At 44.9% G+C, this 18661-nt stretch overlaps 1 protein-coding gene across 5 annotated transcripts in view; it reads left to right on the top strand.

The window, feature by feature from the left end:
• The window catches only part of FAM107B (family with sequence similarity 107 member B), a 137822-nt gene that overhangs the window by 99779 nt on the left and 19382 nt on the right, over positions 1-18661 (top strand). Inside the window, exon 1 of one of the 5 annotated variants that reach the window (XM_078450410.2) lies at positions 6666-6812. The exons of 3 other annotated variants lie outside the window; for them this stretch is intronic. The gene's annotated coding sequence lies outside the window, so the exon portion shown is untranslated. Of the gene's footprint in view, positions 1-6665; positions 6813-7495; positions 7549-18661 lie in introns of those variants that run through there. One more of the 5 variants, XM_078450409.1, reaches the window with a different exon arrangement.

The following is an 18661-nucleotide window of genomic DNA, read 5'->3' as shown; positions in this document are numbered from 1 at the left end:
GCAAAATAAAAGATTAAAGACAAAATCTAGGATACTTTGTATGTTTATCTTATAATCAGGCATTAAATTATAACTTCAGTAGGAGTGACATTAATGATTCTAAGCTCACAGTGTAATCAGTCCTTCATTTCCTTAAAATAATAGGTGTATTAGTAAACTACTTTTGTTAGATAATATTATTTAATCTGGCAGTTAGTTTCATGGTTAATTTTTTGCCGAAGCCTGAAAACAAACTTTTTATCTCCTGAGATTATTAAATAGTTTTGTAGTAACAATGTCTTGTTTTCTGAACATTCATAAATTCAATTTATGTCATTTAGGGTTCTGGGTGCTTTTTTTCCAGGTGACACTGTTGGTTGTATTTCCCTTTGGTTTGGCAAACTAGTGATATCTTAATTCTCAGAAGTTGGTTTTTATAATAGTTATAGAAGTATAAGGTGAAACAAAGAGGTAAAATGCTAACTCCTAGTCTGAGCAGGCATTGTCTGCTGTTGCTACAACAACAAATTGAGCGTCACGTTTGTAGCTGACTTGTTATACCATAGGAGCATACGTACCTACCCAGTTACTCTATATTTACTTTTAAAAATGGTCTGATTTCAGTAATCGGGTCATGGTGTATCATTGGCCTGTCTTTCAACAACTTGGTTAAATTAACTTGATTGTAGTACTCTGGTTATGTCCTTTGAACAGCCTGTCAGTGCCTCTGTTTACCCACCTTTTTTGTGTGAAGAACTGGAGGGGAGGGCATTTGCCAACTAATGTGGAAAGAAAGGAGAAGGTAACCCGATTTTGAAAAATTCTGTCGACACTGACTAGCTACTTGGTACCGGTACTTCCTGTTTCCAAAACCAATGTTAATGCAATCCTGCTTTGCATTGTGTGGTGGTTTATTGCCCTCAGCAGAATTCCTGGCATATTTGAGGCCCTGCCCTTTTATTTCTGCCAGATCCCCCAGCCACAACTGGCCTAGTCCATTCCGCACCGGCACTACCCGCCTGGGCTCCCTCCTGCCTTCATGCTGTCAGTGGTAAAATGAGCATAACCCGGAGGGTTGTTCCAGCACACTCCTGCTATGCTGTCTGAGTCCCAGCCTCTGTGGCTTTCAGCCTGTCACTGTCTTGGCTCTGAATTAAGCCTGACAACTTTGCTCGTCTTATAAACGTTAGATACCCCCGCCTTCTTTCCTTCAGTAAATATACTCATGATCCAGGTTATGTTGCTCTACCCTCCAGTACATATTTCCTAAGGTCAGTGAAAGGTATTTGTGGGGGAGGTGTGTCTGAGGGGGTGGGGCAGTGAGAGGGGAGAAGACAAAGAGATAAAGTTTGTAACTCTGAACAGGTGAAGTCGGCTTGCGTGAGACACCCTGTGCCTTGTGCTGGGGCAGCTGTGTCACTGGGTCTTGGTGGTGATGGGTCCTTATCTGACAGGCAGGAGGTGTTAATCCATACAGCGGCCCTGAGAGGGAAAGATAAGGAAACCTGGGGCTCAGAAGGCAACCCCCACGAAGGTTTTGGGATGAGTTGGGCTGTGTTTGAATTCTGGCCTTCCCATGACTCACTGTATGAGCGTCGGCAAGTTTCCTAGTTTCTCTCTGGTCCTCCGAACCTGCCTCAGAGTTTTGTTGTGAAAATTCAGTGAGTTGGTGGGTGTGCACATCTAGGACTGTGCCCCGCCCACTGTTCATATTTATTGAGCAATTATTTTAAGTGTTTTTATTGTTGGACTAAGGTCACACAGCTAATGTGTGGTAGAGCTGGTTTGAGTTTCTCAGACTCTAGAGCTTAACCTCCTTCTGCTGTTCCCTACTGCCCTTACTGTTGCCTTTCCATCTTTGACCGGGAAGAGAAATAGATCAATTCTAGTTTCTCCCTTACATTTTCTGACCCGTTTCCTCTGTGGTGGAGCTAAATGGCCTTTGTTTGGTTCTGGGTCCCCGGGACTGCAGCCCTTCCTCTTACTCATTGTTGACTTTAGCTCCCTGTGTAGCATTTTGTTCTGCCTCTTAAGAGATTATGCAAATAGAATTACTGTTTTCGTATTAAGAAACATGTTATCTGAGTTACACTGTCATTTTTAAAAAATAGGCAAATGGCATTAAAGTATTGATGTACTATATAATTTTATTTGTGGGTAGAGAAATTATTGAAAGTGCTTTTTATTTTATTAATTAATTTTAGTGTTTTATTATTTATTTTTGAGAGAGAGCGAGCGTGCACAAGCAGCGGAGGGGCAGCGAAGGGGACAGAGGATCCAGATCCAAGGCGGGCTCTGTGCTGACAGCAGTGAGCCCATGTGGGACTCGAACTCATGAACTGCAAGATCATGACCCGAGCCGAAGTCAGAAGCTCAGCTGACTGAGCCCCCCAGGTGTCCCTGAAACTGCTTGTTAAAAATATTTTAAAAAGTTGGGAAAATACAATACTTCCTCTCTTGCCCATGTTCTGTCATAAGCAGGGAAAAAGACTTACCTAACCAGGAACAGATAGAATTCTCTAAGTAATCTTTACTTTGTCTTCCTTTACTCATTCACACACAGCTAGAAGGATGTGAAGTTGTTCTTTAGTGACTGGAGTCAGGATAAAGATTAGGCAGAAGAGAGGTGATGACTCTAGTATCAGTAATACTCTTCCAAATAAAATTTTGAAAAGGTAATGGATTTTAAGTGTTTTCTATTTGGAAGGGATGATGACAGTTGGCATACAGCAGCTCATCCAATTTACATTTTCAGATGCCTTCTCTGGTCTTGAGAGTGCTGCTAAATTGTAGCAAGTTCACATAAATGAGTCAGGGCAGGATTTCTCAAGCTGCGTCCATTAGTGGGTCATGAAGTCAATTTAGTCGGTCACAACCAGCATTAGAAAAAAATAAAACAGTGAAAACATCAGAGTGTACAGCATATAGCAAAGGCAGTGTATTGCTTCTGGAAACTTCTACTTCAGCTGATTTTAGTGCGGGTGTTTATTGGGTTACTCTATAAAGAGGATTACAGACAGAAGTTTGAAAGCCATTGATTTGAGGTAGTTTAGAAAGTTTATTAACTTTAGAGCAAGTCTGATAGTACATAAATGGAAAATGCTTATAACTCTCTTTAACATTGGTTTTTGTATATTGCTATCAGATGTAAAGAAATTTAAGAATGGTAACAGATCTTTTCTAGAACTAATATATTTTATTTAAACTTTCTTAAAAACTTCTTTATTTTTTAAAGTTTATTTTGAGAGAGAGAGAGAGTGAGCAGGGGAGGGGCAGAGAGAGAGGGAGCCTGTCAGTACAGAGCCTGATGTGGGGCTCCATCTCATGGACCCCGAGATCATGACCTAAGCCGATATCAAGAGTTAGATGTTAACTGACTGAGCCACCCAAGTGCCCCAAAACGTTTTTTTTTTTAAATGTTTATTTATTTTGAGAGAGAGAAGAGGGGGAGGGGTTAGAGAGAGGGGGGAGGGAGAGAATACCAAGCAGGCTCCTTACTGTCACCTCAGAGCCCAACACGGAGCTTGATCTCACAAACCATGAGATCATGACCTGAGCTGAAATCAACAGTTAGATGCTTAACTGATTGAGCCAGCCAGGCGTCCCTAGTACTAATACATTTTATAAAGAGCAAATGAGGTTTATGACTTCATTTCTGAAGATTCATGGATAAAATTAGGAAAATACGGTCATTAGTGTCCTTCCTAATATGTCACATGTACCATTGTGTTTGCAGATTTTGTATTATAAACTGAATTTGAAATCTTAGCTATTTTGGTCCCAAAAACTTGGAATCGTGTTCATTTTGACATCTGTAAGAATACAAACTTTATAAAGAGTATTTATTTCCAGATTTTGAACCCTGAATTGCCTTGCAAAAATTTTGAAAAAATTACCTCATTTTTCATGGTCCTTTAGTATACTCAACTTTGAATACTTAATCTAAGTAGGTAAAGCTGTCCTATCCTTATTAAGCTTTTCAGATAAGTTTTTACCCCCCCCCCCCCCAAGGCATAAGGGAAGTTAGTTATCGTGATACATCTGTAGTTTCTTGATAATGATTTTATAATTGTTCTTCTGGAAGCAATTAATGATTTCCTTTATAACCAGCTGTAAAGGACAGTAAAGGACAGGTTTTCATTGTGAATGTGATGATATGTCATTTGTCCTTGCCCTTCTCATTGAATTAAATTACAGTAGCTACTGTTCGTGTGGATTTAAAAACAGATACTGTTCAAATCAAGTTCTGAAGTTCTTGACAGGGGCTCTGAGAACTGGTGGGAGGTTTCTGGATGCTGAGTTCTTGAGTAATGACTCCTCTTGCATCGAGAGAAAGGAAAACATTTAAAACCTGGGCAACTTCAGGGAGAGGGAAGCAGAGTTCTCCATCTTATGTGGAACTAGTGTTGGGCAGAGCATTTACTGTTACCAGCCTGTCCTGTTCTTTTTCTTAATCAGTATTGCAGCTGTAGGATTTAAGTAGCTTGACGGTATGGCAGGGTTGGGGAAAACACCATTTGACTGTGGTATTATTAGGTAGTAATAGATTTGACTGAAATGCCAGAGTGAGTGATGGAGGATATGTTAGTACTTGGGGGCGGGCGGGGGGGGGCGGTGTAGACAGTGGTAAGTGGTTTGAGTTTTGCATAGTTGCATGCGGGGGAAGAAGGTGTGATTTACCTTGAGAATTTACTTGAGGGTAGACACTACGAAGTAAATAGGAGACTATTGCAGTAGTTATAAATTGGTCTTAAAAGCATTCTGTTTGAATGATGAATGGACTCTCTCAAGTTCTTTAGGATCTGGATTATGACTTAAGTATCTTTTTCTCACTACTAAAATTAAATGATTATTTCTCTAAGGCCTCTACTCCAGAAATACATGCATTATTGAAATCCTGAATATTTTCTAAAACAGCCTCTGGGGAGCTTGGGTGGCTCCGTCTGTTGGGCATCCGACTTCAGTTCAGGTCATGATCTCCCGGTTCATGGGTTCAAGCCCCGCTTCGGGCTCTGTGCTGATAGCTCAGAGCCTGGAGCTCGCTTTGGATTCAGTATCTCCCTCTTTCTCTGCCCCCCACCCCCCTTACGCTCTGTCTCTGTCTCTCTCAAAAATAAATATAATCATTAAAACAAAACAGAATAGTGAGCCTCCTTCCTATTCCAGTAAGACTAAAGGCCGTTACACTTTTTAGACATTGCGGCACCTAAGGTCTGCTCTTGTAAATGCTGGCCGCTTGTTTTTAGGCTTTCATTTTCCTGTGTTCCTGGTTTGCCAAGGAGGTTGCTCTGATTTTTTCCCCATTCTCACTTTGAAAGCTTTCCTCTGCCCGTTAACTGTAGGCAGAGATAGTCAAGGCTTCGGAGTAGCCCCGTGGGGGACGCCGTGTGCCTGTGACATGGGGTGACCGAAGTAGTGGCCTGTGGGAAGTAAGATGCTTTCTGGAGCTGGGGACACCGTGTTCCGTTTTCCTGTGACTCCGCCACAGCCGTGGGAAACATAAGGGTTGGGGTCTTAGAATGACAAGCTTCCGGAGGGAACTGAATTAATCCGCAGAGTTCAAGCAGAGCAAGCTAGGAGGCAGAGTAGTCTACTCCCTTGCTCCAGGGCCCACACCCACTACTAATGTGTTTACATTTGAACCCTTGCCAAACTTCCCCCCCCCAACCCCTGCTGCCCCCCAGTTTATTTTTTTTTTTTTATTATTACTTTTTTTTATTTATTTTTGGGACAGAGAGAGACAGAGCATGAACGGGGGAGGGGCAGAGAGAGAGGGAGACACAGAATCGGAAACAGGCTCCAGGCTCCGAGCCATCAGCCCAGAGCCTGACGCGGGGCTCGAACTCACAGACCGAGAGATCGTGACCTGGCTGAAGTCGGACGCTTAACCGACTGCGCCACCCAGGCGCCCCACCCCCCAGTTTAAAAAGGGAGGTTTTGTGTAGGGGGAAAAGCTAAGGATAAAAGGGTTTCCGTCAAAAAGTCTCCTGCCTTTGTTGCTTATTGCAGCTTTTACTCCTGATGCTGTGAGGACTACACACTTCTAAGAAATTAGCGTTGTTGTGGTTTCCCTTTCAGCTTTGGAGCCCACGAGTGACCTCACCCAGAGGGGCCCAGCGAGCCTCTTGTCAGGATGTGTTCCTCTGGCTGCCATAACAAAATACCACAGTCCGGGTTTCATAAACGACAGACGTGTCTCTCACGGTTCTGGAGGCCGCCGGTCCAAGATCGGGTGCTGGCCGACTTGGTTCCTGGTGGGGACTCTCTTCCTGGCTTGCGGACGGCTGCCTTCTCACTGCCCTCACACGGTGGAGGAAGAGCGAGATCTGGTGTCTCTTCCTCTCACAAGGACGCTAATGTCGTCATGGGGTCCCGACCTCATGACCTCACGGAGGCCCTGCCTTAAGGTGCCATTATCCTGGGGGATAGGGCTTCACCATATGAATATGGGGGGGGGGGGAGGGGACACATTCAGCCCATAACAGTCTTGTGTGTGACAGAATTGACTGTTCACGCGACAGACCTCGTGCTCCCCTCCCCCCTCCGCAATGCCGTCTTCCCGTTTTCCCAGTTTCCGTTGTGTCTCTGGTGATCACATGACCTCGTTCTGGCCAATCGGGAGCAGGGAGACCCCCAGGGGCTTCTGGGAGTGACCCCCCCCCCCCCCCCCGACGGCGGGGGAGACTTCCGAGCGGGAGGCTTACCCAGCCGCGTCTCCTCTTGGAGCTGCCGTCTGGGGCTGCCGAGGCAGAGCGCCACAGTGAGAGCCCGGGTCCCCGATGACGCCACTGAGCGTCGGAGCAGCCCCGAGGCATCTGACGCCAGGTCCCTGTGTGAGTTACAGACGAGCCCGTGGTTTCAGCTGCTTTTAGTCGGGCGCCGTCCCGTGTGCCCCAGAGCGCCCTCACTGATGTGCGCGTAGCCCTCAGAGGGAACCTGGAGTCGGCAGGCAGTGGTCTTAGGAAGACCCTGCTCTGAGACGTGCGTGCGCCCCTCGCCCTCCAGGTGTACGTACCACACTGCCTTTGCGGCGTGTGCCTGTGTCCCCCGCCGGCTGCGAGCTCCAGACGCGGCGGCGAGCGCGGCCCCCTCCCTCTCCTCGGGGCCTGAGGCGAGGCCCACGCGTGGGAGGGACGGGGTGGAAGTGCACGGGAGGAAACCCGGGGCCCCGGGCCTGCTGACAACAGGTGCTTTACTATTCCCGAAGGTCTTGGTTGTGGTGGCTTCCGCAACAAGACCGGCTGATGTTGTTCGCGGAACGCCCAGGAGGTAACCTGAAGAGGAGCAAGTGGGAAAACAGGCTTTAATTCAAGGTACCTGGGCCACGTGCATAGCTGCTCTCGGGGGCTGAGTTCGAGCCAGACGGGAGACGTGCCCCATTTTCCTTGTGGAAGCAGGAGTCGAATAAAAGTCAACTTACGTTCTTATAATTGTGGAACATTCTAACCATTCAGAAAAACACGTCATTGTAACGATTGTTTTTGGCCCGAAGTTCTCTCTCCCCGCCCCCTTATTTTTAAAGGTGAAAAGTGAAGTTCTCCAGACAAACTCTATCAGCGAAAGGGTAAGGTGAGTGATCGGAAGCCAGGGCACGTTCTCCCATAGAAACACATCTGTTGGACGCACATGTGGCCGAAATGTGGCAGACTGGAGATGAAAAGTTGGAGATGAAAATGATAGGATTACGGGCTGTCATTTTATCAGTAAGGAAGCAGACCGGGAAGAGTGATGTCGGGATTTATAGGTTTGTGGGCCTTTTATTTCAGGTTCTTTTTTCTCTACCACTTGTTACTGTAACTTATTAAGTCAAAAGCGTGTTGAATGCCCTGAGCCAGCAACCACCAGGATTAGGTATAGTCCCATCAAAGTGGGTTCATTTAACTCGCTGATGTAGACAAATGTGGTCCAGAAGAATGTTGGGATTCTCTTGGAAAGCAGAGTTGGGTTTATGCTTGAGCTGCTTGTTTTGAAGGCGGGACTGGGGAATGGGGCCAGACCTGGGTTGGATGTGGTCAGGAAGCAGGCACAGTCCAGTGATGTCGGGTGTACCGACAACCCTTATCTAGGAGGCAGCACGTGAAGGTGGACTGAGAGCTGTCACTTGGGAAAAAGTTAGCAGTCCCACCTCTTAGCGAGATAAGAGGGACGTCTTGTCGTGTTTCCGGTGGCATTGTGGGCCTGTGTTCCATTCTGAGCATACTTTACGTTCTGGTGGCAGTATTGGGGACGGCTTATAAGGTTGGTCTTTTGTTTCGCCAGTTGTCAGTAGGGCAGATTTTCACTTCTCCAGTAGTTTTTTAAAAAATTTTATCCTAAATCCTGATAGTTAACAAAGGGTGGGGTTTGACAGAGGATGCGAAGGTAAATGGGGGTCTAAAGGGGATGTCTGAAGTTACTGCGTCTGAGCAGTTACTGGTGGTGGTTGTTTACATTGTAGTTCACCGCTAATGTATGAGGTCAAAAAAAGGGGGGGGGGGGCAAACATAGTTTTCTCCTACCTTGAGAGGATTTTTTTTTTTTAATCACCACAATGAATTTGTACTTTTTTGAAATCTGGCAGGATACCAAAGGACGTAGAGTCTTGGTGCCGTTATTAAAGCATACTTGTCATTTAAACGTGCTATCCAGTTATTGATCAAGAGGCAGTGTTCATGGTGGTGTTAGTGATTGTGCCAAATCAGTAGAAAAGGTAGAAAATGAACTGACAAAGTTGAGTAGAGTCGTCAGAAGTGAGAGAGCCAATGTGGAACACAGAGTGTGGACCAGTCGGATACTGGTTCTGGCCCAGGCATTGCCCCTTTCTCTGTGAGCTTCGCCAAGCCATTTTACTTTCCTGGGCCTCAGTTTCCTTATCTGTTAGTAATGAGGAAGTTGGAAAAATGGTCTCTCGTGCTCCTTTAAAGTTTTTGTCACTAAGTCCTTTTAAAGATAGTCTTCTCTTTTGAAAATACTTGGTTAGTTGGTCCAAGTCATAAATTTTATGAAACTATTATTCAGCTCTTGAAGACAGGAATATTTGAGGGCTTTGAAAACTAGTCCAGCTGGACATTTTTTCTGTTCTGTGTAGTTTCCTTCCTCTCAGGAGTGATGAGGCCTAAATCAACCATCTTCGCAGTCTGTTCCCTTTGTAGTTTCCTGAAATGAATGACCGAGGTGTTTCTTCCTTAGAAAATAATACACAATGAAAGTGCTGAGGGAGGTCTCTTTTATTTAGAAACTTGCAGTTTGGGAATAAAGTCTGGTAGCATTTTTTTTTCAAATTTGAATTTTGTGAATGTAAGATAGCGTAATACAAAAATGTGTTATGTGTGAATTTTGAAATAACGCACAAGCCAGAAGAGAAAAAGAAATTGATCAAAAGTTGCATAATTTTGTAAATGGTAAACCACGTGGTTTGTAAAGCGTGTGTATGGGATTGCCACGTGGCAGCTTCCTTTTAGCTGGTAACAGAAGGGCCTTCTGTATTTAGTCTGTATCATGGTCAGCGTTGGCTGTGGCTGGTGGGCATTGAGGTTTCTGCCATTGTGGGCTGGTATTTAATGTAGAGATCTTTTTATAGTCTTCAAAGATGTCAGGCAGGTGCTCACCACGAGGTATGTTAATGGAGGTGCCAGTGATGGTGTCAAAATACCCCCACTCCGGTCAGGAGCTTTTTGTAACAGAAGTGCTAAAACACAGCGAAGAAGAAAAACCAATAGGTGGGATGCATCAGGCTGTTAATTTAAGGGAAAGAGCACTGTGCACACTTCCAAGTAGGAGTTCACCTGGGGAGGCACTAGAGCAAAGTGGTTCAAAAGCATGGACTCTGGAGGTAGCTGTGTGATGCTTCCACTTACTAGCCTTTTAGCCTTAGGTGAATTAGCTAGCTTCGGTGCGCCTCAGTGTCTCCGTCCCTCCAACAGGGGGAATTTCAGTATCTTACCCCAAAGGTTGTGTGGCACATAGTGAGCAGGAAAGCATAGACTGCTGGGCCTGCCTGCAGCTGTCCTGATTTAGTCTCTCAAAGGCTGGGCATTTGCATTTAGCAAGTTCCCTGGTGGTGCTGATACATCTGATCCTTGCACTACACTTTAAGTAGCTCTTGTACACGCAGACGGGCATACTAGAAAAGAGGGGGCATACTGTTTTGGAGCCTGATATTTTTTTCCTATTTGATATATTGTGAATATTTCCAATTTTATTGTGCATTCTAACAATATGATGTTTAAGTCCGTTAAGTCCATTATCCCATTATTAGATATTTAAGTAGTTTCATTTTTTTTTTTTTTTAATATTTTTTTTTTCAACGTTTTTTATTTATTTTTGGGACAGAGAGAGACATAGCATGAACGGGGAAGGGGCAGAGAGAGAGGGAGACACAGAATCGGAAACAGGCTCCAGGCTCTGAGCCATCAGCCCAGAGCCTGACGCGGGGCTCGAACTCACGGACCGCGAGATCGTGACCTGGATGAAGTCGGACGCTTAACCGACTGCGCCACCCAGGCGCCCCATAAGTAGTTTCATTTTTAAGTTGATTTATTTTGAGAGAGAGCGAGAGAGAGCACGAGTGAGTGGGGGGAGGGACAGAGAGAGGGAGGGAGAGAATCTCAAGTGGGCTCTGAGCCCGATGAAGGGCTTTAATCTCACAAACTGAGAGATCATGACCTGAGCATGAGTCATGAGCATGAGTCTTGCTTTGAGACCTTGACTCAAAGCAAGAGTCAGATGCTTAACCAACTGAACCATTCAGGTGTCCCAGGTGGTTTCAAGGTTTGTTTGTTTGTTTGTTTGTTTTGCTATCATAGATCATAGATAAATATTCTTATACATTCTTGTCTACATCTCTGATTATTATCTTGGAGTAAATTTCTAGAAGTGAAATTATCAGGTTCCAGGGTGTCTTTGTGTTAAAGCCTTTTGCCACAGACTGCCAACAAATTCTTCAGAAAGGCTGCTTCTTCAGCAGCACAAGTTTATCTTCTTACAAGTGGTCCATGAGAGTAGATGCTGGTTTTCTAAATGTAGGGGAATGAGGAGAAAAAACTGTTAATAACTTTATAAAAGTCACAGGTATTTGGGATTTGGTGGGAATAAGCAAGAAGAATATCTATGGATTTATAGAGAAGACAAAGACGTGTTAAGAGAAACTAGCTGGTAGGGGGAGTAAGGTCAACTGTGGCATAATTCCACTGTTGTTTTTAGGGGTCAGACTTGAATTTATTCATTTATGGTACAATACGTACTTGATATAGGAGACTTTATGCAAAGAGGAATAGTTTTTCGATTTTATTTATCCTGTATGGTATAGGTCTCTTTGTTCACTGTGATATTTCAGAACCCCCCTCCCCGCCCCCCCCCCCCCCCCCCCCCCGATTTGGAGTTTTGGTCTAATAAAGTCTGGCCCATGCTCCATTCCTATGTGGACCTCTCTAGCCCTGGGCCAGGCAGTTGAGACTCTTATAGGCGCACTTGGGGTGAAGGTGGCTGCATCCGGGGAAATTCAATATCACTAGCAGAAAACCTACTCACTGTGGATTGCATGTGGAGAAGTGCATGGTTCTGAGGAACAAGGGTGAGCCAGAGTGGAGGCCAAAGTGGGGTACGTGAGGAATATCACAGGAGCAGCTTCTCATGTCCATTTGGCTGTAATGATGGGGCCAACCTCTGCAGCTCTTGGTTCTAAGCTCCTGTGGTTTAGAGCAACCGATAAGCCGAACTCTTCCGTATTATCAGAATGTTAGAACTAGTAAGGGATCTCAAGGGTCATCTGGTCCAGCCTTCTCGTTTTACAGATAAGGAAGTTAAATAATTTATTATTTTCAATTAAACTTCACCTCATAAGTATTTAAAATCAGATAGTCAGCCTTGGAACAGAATTGGCTGGTTATTCTTTCCTTGTTCTGGAAGATCTGTTTTTGAGAACTGAAGTGGCTGAAGGGTAGACAATAAAGCAGATGGCGGGGTGGGGGTTGGTGTCTGCGGTCCTGTTGCTCAGCCCCAGGACACTGAACTGATTTAGAGTCAAACGTGCACTGCCCCTGAGTCAGGGAACTTCACTTGTGCCTCTCTTCAGATCTGAACAGTGTTGTATGGTCCCTGAGGGCTTCAAAGTAACCTTGGCTGTAGGGTAGCTCTCTGTACCAGTTCCATGTTTTCCAGGATTTACACATAACTAGTTTTCTTTGTGCAATTCAAAACAGTGGGTTTCTTTTTTCCCCTTTAGTAAACACATGTGTCAAATGCTTCTTTTTAAAAACAACAGCTGTTGTGAACACAAGCTGTGCCTTCTACCACTGGGTGACACTGTTAGACCACAGAGGAGTCTTCTCTGGTAAAAGCAGGGTCCTTGAACTTCAGATCTCATCAAGCTGCTTTATGTAGGAGAGAGAGAAGCTCTGAGTCACTTAATGGTCATGTATCAAATGTTACTTGATAAGTGTAATTTATCTGTCTAAGGCAATTTTAAGGCCAGTGACTTTAAGGTAATTAATTATTAAAGAAATCTGTTAATTGGACAGCATTTCAGTTGCTTAGAGGTTTGTGCAGATTAATGGGCTGCATATTAATGAAGTACTAATTGCTTTTTGGGAATATTTATGCAAGCCGATGTATTAATATTTATTTCTCACCAGACAACAATTTGAGTTAGCTTTCTGTGGCAAAAGACTCATGTTTTACACACAGCATTTGATGTCGTGGGCTTTTAGTGAGCATTTTATTGGGTCATCTTGTTCAAGAGGGAGGATAATCTTCTGGGTTAGGAAAATGTCTGCTGGACATTTGGTTCCCTGTACTGATCTTTATTGAGAGAAGAGACTTCACTCTAACTCATTCTGTGCTCCTTCAACATAAGATGAGGACAGAGAATTTGTTTAAAGTAAGGGTTGACCTCCCCTCCACCCTCTGTTTTTGCCCCTTTTTTGTAAATCTGAGCTCTGTACTTGCTGCATATCACCTGGCCGATTTTAGTTGAACGATATATGGAAAGCACACAGAGATGTTTCTGAAGATGAGAAATAAGTAAAAGTCAGGTTTCCCCTTTGTGAGCTTAATGTGAGGGGAAGAAAACTTCAAATACAGTTTTAATAGAAGTAGACTTAAGTAGCCTCAGAGAAGTAGGAACAGTGTCCTGTTGGGCCAGAAAAGAGGGAATTCTCATGAGGAGTCAGGAAAAGCTTCGGGAAAGGAGCTACTTAATTTGGATGCTCTCACCCTTCGGTGTTTTCCCCCGTCATTCAGTCCACTTTTATGGAGTGGCCATGGGTGACACAGGCATGGTGCTGGGCACACAATAGGGAGTAAACACAGATCTGTTGCCTGCATGGTCCACAGCCAAAGTCACAAGGAGTTAGCGGCCCCAGCTTTCTTCTGGCTCTTTTGCATCATGTAGTCCCTGTGTGTCTGACTCTCCTTCCTGTGGCTTATGTTTGAGGCACCGTGCTAGAGCTGTGGGGATGATTTAAGTCAGTCAAAGGTCTCTTCCCTGCCAAAGGACACTCATCTGTTCTTGAAGGAGACAACATGGATATATAGGAAAAATTAATTCATGGTAAGTGTCAGATTCGTGGGGTAAGGGGTCAGCGAGCAGAATTGCCCACATCGGTGCAGACGAGAGGAAGAGGGCTCCTGAGAAGTGGCAGTGGGAAGATTTTTGGCGAGGCAAGCTTTGAGCTGGGTCTTTGCAAGGACTTTTCATTGGTCTTGAGGAAGGAATTTTACCTGAGAGGAAATGAGGAACAGAGGTGGAGATGGGAATGTGTGCGGGTTTTGTGTGGACTGGTTTGCCAGAGTAGAGGCTTTGTGTTGGAGAGCAGCCACAAGTTTGCAAGGGTGATTGAGGACCAGATTGTAGGGAACCTTGGGAACTAGGTGGAAAGTTAAGACTTTATCCTGATGTGGCAGTGATATTTGGCCTGGCGGTTCTTGATCTGATGAAATAGTGCATCGGATTTGGCTGGGGTGCAGTGAGAAGAGTGATCGGGAGGAGTGGAGGCCGGTGAAGGGCCAGCTGCTTGATTCGGAGACGAGGGGAGGAAAGCGTGAACTAGGACTATAGCAGGGGCAGTGGGTGACGGTCTCAAAGACATTTATTATGAGGAAGAAACACTGACTGGTTGATTCCGTATCAAGGCTGAGGTATAAGACATTTCAGAGATAACGTCGGTTTGAAAACTGGCTGGCCTATGGTGAAGTTAGGAAGTTAAGGGACAGCCACAGGATTATTTCTGACAGTGGGAGACAGGTGTGTGTGGCGTCCTCTCTGTTGCTATTGAAAACAAAAATTTCGACTCCAATTTGCCAGGGATGATTTCCACCAGAATATAAGGGGTTGGCTCTGTCCTGCTTGGTGTTCTATTCTTATCTGGCCCAAAGAGGGCACTTATTAAACCAGCCAGCGAGGTTGAGCTCAACTTGACACGTTTGCTTCAGATGTGAAGTATCCAGTTGGCAGTTGAAACTTTTGACCTGGAGCTTGGGAAGAAAGGAAGAATCTTCGTATACCCTTCAGAAATGGCTCATATAGCAGAAAGGCCAAGGGCATGTTGGGTCACCAGAGTCAAGAGTATAGAGCTAGGGACCTGTTCTGCAGAACAATGGGCACTGAGAGAGCGGGAGGGAAGAGGACGCTTGGGCAGATAGGTAGGGAGGGTCAGGGGAGGGTCGTCCAAGGGGCTGGCTTTCACATCGAGGAGGACATGGACGACAGCTTTGAATTCCACGGAGCAGCTGAGGAGCCAGGAGGCCTGAGGAGAACCCTGTACATTGGCTGCTATGCAAATAGGAACACAGTGCACGGAATTTGTTTTCTGTGATCTGTTAGTGTTAGTGATCCACTGGTAGCTTTTTGTGCTTGGCTGCCTCATGGATCACTGTCCTTGTGGACAGACCTCAGGGTCGGAGCATAGGACCTCCTATCTGAAAGAACGTCTGACCGACCCCCTGGCACAGTCCGCCCTCTTGATAGCAGCCCGTAAGGAGACCCCCCATCTCAGTTTGAAATATCTCTGGATGAGAGCTTGAGCCTCACCATTTTCTTGTGCTTGTTTGGTTGAGAAACCATTCTGTGCTATTGGGGGCTTCAGAGAGGACTAAGCAGGCTGGAACATGCGAAGCCCAGAAGGCTGGCAGGTGGTGACATGCCCTGTGGCGTGGGCTGCCGTCATGCAGCTGTGCTGCGTGTCATTGCCCACGATGGTGATGCCGGTCACCCGGTTGCCACTCTCTTTTCTTTCAGATGAATGCTTCTGTTGGCCAGGGCTGAGGAGATTTCTCCCTCCCACCATTCACTCCTCACAGAATTAGGGTAGTACCAGAGGGCAGCAGGGAATTCTAGAATCTGCCCTCAAGGTAGAGGGAGGGAATGTGCAGGATTCAAGTCTTACCTGAAGGGCTACGGGAGGTTAAGCAAATTGTGAACATAAGTAAAGTTGTCTTGATGTTTGAAGACTTAAACTCTATATTGGGCCAAATTAGGAAATGTTATGTTTTTGGAGATCCCTTATATTCATATAATTGCTTTATGCTCAGAATAGTTATTTGCGACAGATTACTGAGAAGTTGGAGAGAAATGGCCATCCAGTTCTGCAGATAAGACTGAAGCGTAGTAATTGGGAAATTATCAAGATTTTCAGGGCATTGGCAGGCTCAAGCTGCAGGCTCCAGTCTGTGCTTTGGCCTTGTCTGTCAGGGATTTTCATCACCCCCTCCAATCTGCCCCCCTCCCACATCCCTCTGTGTCACATGAGTCCAAATCAAGAAGATGAGCAGAGACCAAGATTGGGTTTATCCATTAAATTTTGTCTCAGCTAGTATACCTGTGGCATATGGCCATCCATTTTCACTTAAATAGAACATTAGTTAATGAAGAGGTAGATTAATGAATTAATTTGTTGGAACTATTTAACTGTCTAATTTATTGAGCATATGCTGCAGGGGCAGGTACTGTGTGTGGTGGATGTTTTCCAGAAGTTTTCTTTTAATGCTTGCAACTGCTCTGCAAATGTAGGTATGTGAGCTCCGATTTACAGTTGAGGAGGTCAAGACCCAGGTGAAGTAACAAAAATCACATAACTGGTAGATGATGTAACCAGGATTCTAATCCAGGATGGGTGGTCTTCAAGCCTGGTTTTCTTTTCCATTATACTGTATTATTTCTCATGGATTGAACAAGGTTTAAAATGGATGAAATGACAAAATTCTAATAACATAGCAGCAACGAAATAATCTCTTGGATAGTAATTTTAATAGCTATTTGATATGTACAGTATTTAACGTGGTGTGACGTATATACAGAGAAGGACATAGGCCGTAAAGGTGTAGTGAGTGGTGCATTTTCCGAGTGAACAAACCTGTATAACCAGAACCTATATCAGGAAACAGAACATTAGCAGCACTCCGAAAGTCGTATTCCCTTCCCTCCCAGCCCACTCCCAAGATATCCTTTATCCTGATACCTAACACCAAAGATTGGTTTTTCCTGTTTTCGGACATTATGTATGTGGAATAATGAAGTATGGACTCTTGTGTCTGGCTTCTTTTGCTCAGAGTTACATTTGTGAGATTCAACCTTGTTGTCCCTTCGTTCCCATTGCTGCGTAGTATTCCAGTGTATCAGTGCGCCCAGTTTGTTTATCCATCCTCCTGATAATGGACATTTGGATCACTTCCTGTGTGGAGCTATTAAGTATAGCACTGCTGCGAACCTTCTTCGAAAAACCTTTGTGTTTGAAAGAACATGCGTCTTTCCTGACTTCTTTCCTCACTTTAATGCAATTTTCTGCAAGATGTCTTCTGTTTGGGGTTGTAAAGCTGTGATGTTAAAAGGCTTCTAAAATCTTTTCAAGAGGTAGAGAAAATCATCCTGTTAAAAGCGAAGCTTAAGTCTTCCTTCCCATTATCCCAATCCAGAAGAATGGACTGCTCAAAGAGCATCCCTTTGGAATCAGGCAGACCCAAGTTCAAATCCTAGTCCTGTCCTGTAGTAACTGTGTGACCCAGTGCAGGAATAACAATGTTATTATTACTAATTGTTATATATTGCCAGTGATGGCGCTAATATCAGATGACATCTGCTGAAGGTTTATGATTTCTAGTCACTGTATTTGGTATAAGTTTCTCATTTACCCTTCCTAACATTACCCTACGAGATAATCTGCCATTCTTGTTTTTTTGTTTTTGTTTTTTCATTCTTTTTTTTTTTTTTTTTTTTTAATTTTTTTTTTTTTTCAACGTTTATTTATTTTTGGGACAGAGAGAGACAGAGCATGAACGGGGGAGGGACAGAGAGAGAGGGAGACACAGAATCGGAAACAGGCTCCAGGCTCTGAGCCATCAGCCCAGAGCCTGACGCGGGGCTCGAACTCACGGACCGTGAGATCGTGACCTGGCCGAAGTCGGACGCTTAACCGACTGTGCCACCCAGGCGTCCCTGTTTTTTTATTCTTTAACTGGTGAGGTAACCTGCCCAAAGACACAGTAAATGAGAAATCTAGAATTTAGACCCAGTCAGTACGATCTGGAACCCATGTTCTTGAAGCTGTCTGAGCCTCCTTTGTAGGCCATAGGGAATAATAACTCCTACCTCAGAGGGCCTTATCCAGAATTAAGTGATGGGGAGAAGCTAAATATACACCTTCTAGGGGAGATCCATAGGGACCCCAGAGTGGATTGCTTTCGTGGCATATCTCTGCGCTTTTAACAGTGTTGAGGGTCAGGGGTGAGGCCTCCCTGCTCTCCTGGTGGTTGTTAGGAAGATGGACATCTAGTTATTTGTGGAGCCGTCGCCACCTTCTGGTTGGTCTCGCCTCAGCCAAGCCGGCTTAGCTTTGATAATGGCCTGTGTTCCGTCTTCCCCATGTTTCTTGCCTCCTTTCCCATGTTCTAAATATAAAATATGTGCCTTTTTTATAAAAATACATTTTTAGGGGATGAAAAAACTGATGAGAAAATGAGTTTGGTATTTTCCCAAGGGCGTCACCATTTGGCGTTTGTACAGCAGCGTATTTGCAGCCACTTTATCGAGAGTTTGAAGTGGCGGCAGTCGTGGGGCCGGGCAGAGGCGAAAAAGTGACATTTCTGTGTGCAGACCGCTCTGGTTGGGTGCCATTTCTAAGCCTTAGTTTAGGTTTGTGGCCACAGAGGTCCCCTGGGCTCTTGTCTAATGCCTTCAGGTGCCAGATGGTGTCACTGTCCCTGATGAATTTGTAGGTTCACCCAGGCAGGTCAGGAGTTTGTCGTTGCAACCCTTGGCTGTTGGGGAACAGTTCTTGTCTTAACTCACTCACCGCTCTCTCAGCTTCCTCTTTACAGCCTGCCTCCCTCCTGGGATCAGTGGGTACTGAGGGCAGGCTTCCCATTGCCAGGTGACCTAGGCCTGGGGCTGGCCTGCCTGCTATCTTAAGTGATCGGGCTCTTTCAGAGTATTGTCAGAGGGTTGCTAGAATCTCTTAGAGTCAGCCTGGGAAACAATTGCTCCTCAAGATTGCTTTGGAATTACTTCTAACTTGCCGGAAGTAGTTGTAGCAATTCAGAAGTTTACTTGTTTCACTTTGATTGGTCACAGGACACCCGTAGCCTACAGTACACCTGCATACATTGCCATGTTTCAGATATTGTTTTCAAAAAGGCTTCAATTATTAGTGCTTCTAGGTAGAATTTGATTTTAAATATTAAGGTAAACATGAAATTTAGCATAATTTCTAAA

This window comes from Panthera onca, chromosome B4, assembly GCF_046562875.1.
Source record: "Panthera onca isolate mPanOnc1 chromosome B4, mPanOnc1 haplotype 2, whole genome shotgun sequence".
Lineage (NCBI taxonomy): Eukaryota > Metazoa > Chordata > Mammalia > Carnivora > Felidae > Panthera > Panthera onca.
This window is presented reverse-complemented; position numbering and strand designations above follow the sequence as displayed.